Here is a 1,828-nt window from a genome sequence, read left to right as displayed (position 1 = left end):
CCCAGGCTGGAGTGCAGTGGCATGATCTCAGCTTACTGCCCCCTCTGCCCCCTGGGGTTCAAGCGATTCTTGTGCCTCAGCCTCCCAAGAAGCTGAGATTACAGGCGTGTGCCACCATACGCAGCTAATTTTTGTGGGGTTTTTTGTTTGTTTGTTTTTTGAGACAGAGTCTCGCTCTGTCACCCAGGCTGGAGTGCAGTGGCGCAATCTCGGCTCACCACAACCTCCACCTCCCAGGTTCAAGTGATTCTCCTGGCTCAGCCTCCCAAGTAGTTGGGATTACAGGTGCCTACCATCACGCCTGGTTAATTTTTGTAATTTTAGTAGAGACAGGGTTTCACCACGTTGGCCAGGCTGGTATCAAACTCCTGACCTCAGATGATCCGCCTGCCCCGGCCTCCCAAAGTGCTGGGATTATGGGTGTGAGCCACCTCACCCAGCCCCTATGCACTTCTTAGGATAATTCTTTGTATAAACCCTTTGCTTTGTGTGGAAATATTTGTCCCTAATCTGTTATTTTGGCTTTGTTTGCAGTGTCATTGCCATAAAGAAAAATTTATTTTTTGCATAGTCACATCTGTCAAGCATAATATTTTAAGAAAAATAAATTTATTTTTATCTGTAAAAATACACATTTTTAATAGTGTGATTTCTAGGAATGTTGATTTTGCTTGCTAGTCATATGCTTTACTATTCTAGGTAAAGTGGAAAATAGAAAATAACAATCAGTTGATAACATCAAGCTTGTTCACATTCCTTTGTTTCAAAGGACTCTCCTGCCTCCAGACGGTGATGATGATGGTGGTGATGAAAACAGCTACTCTGTACCAGCTGCTGTGCTGAACTCTTCACACACGTTATCTCACTTCATCCTTACAGCAGCCTTCAGAGGTAGGGTTTCTTTTGTTTTGTTTTTCTGTGCCCTTTTATTTATTTATTTAGAGACAGGATCTGGCTCTGTTTTCCAGGCTGGAGTGCAGTGGTACAGTCATAGCTCACTGAAACCTTGAATTCCTGGGCTCAAGTGAGCCTCCCACTTCAACCTCCTGAGTAACTGGGACTACAGATGTACTCCACCATGCCCAGCTAATTTTTTGTTTGTGTTTTTTAGAGACAGAGGGGTCTCACTGTGTTGCCCGGGCTCATTTTTAAAATTGAAATACAATTCACAGATCATAAGATTATCCTTTTAAAGTGTACCATTCAGGCCGGGTGCGGTGGCTCGTGCCTGTAATCCCAGCACTCTGGGAGGCCGAGGTGGGCGGATCACAAGGTCAGGAGATCGAGACCATCCTGGCTAACACAGTGAAACCCCATCTCTACCAAAAATACAAAAAATTAGCCAGGCGTGGTGGTGAGCACCTGGAGTCTCAGCTACTCGGGAGGCTGAGGTAGGAGAATGGCGTGAACACGGCAGGTAGAGCTTGCAGTGAGCCGAGATCACGCCACTGCACTCCAGCCTGGGCAACAGGGCGAGACTCTGTCTCAAAAACAAACAAACAAACAGACAAAAATTAGGCCGGGCGCAGTGGCTCACACCTGTAATCCCAGCACTTTGGGAGGCCGAGGCAGGCAGATCACCTGAGGTCAGGTGTTCAAGACCAGCCTGACCAACATGGAGAAACCTACTAAAAATACAAAATTAGCCAGGCGTGGTGGCACATGCCTGCAACCCAAGCTACTCGGGAGGCTGAGGCAGGAGAATCATTTGAACCTGGGAGGTGGAGGTTGCAGTGAGCTGAGATGGTGCCATTGCACTCCAGCCTGGGCAACAAGAGCGAAACTTCATCTCAGAAAAAAAAAAAAAAAAAAAAAGCCAGATGCGGTG

The sequence above is a fragment of the Colobus angolensis genome, unplaced genomic scaffold (genome assembly GCF_000951035.1).
Source record: "Colobus angolensis palliatus isolate OR3802 unplaced genomic scaffold, Cang.pa_1.0 Scaffold240, whole genome shotgun sequence".
Taxonomy (NCBI): Eukaryota; Metazoa; Chordata; class Mammalia; order Primates; family Cercopithecidae; genus Colobus; species Colobus angolensis.
This window is presented reverse-complemented; position numbering follows the sequence as displayed.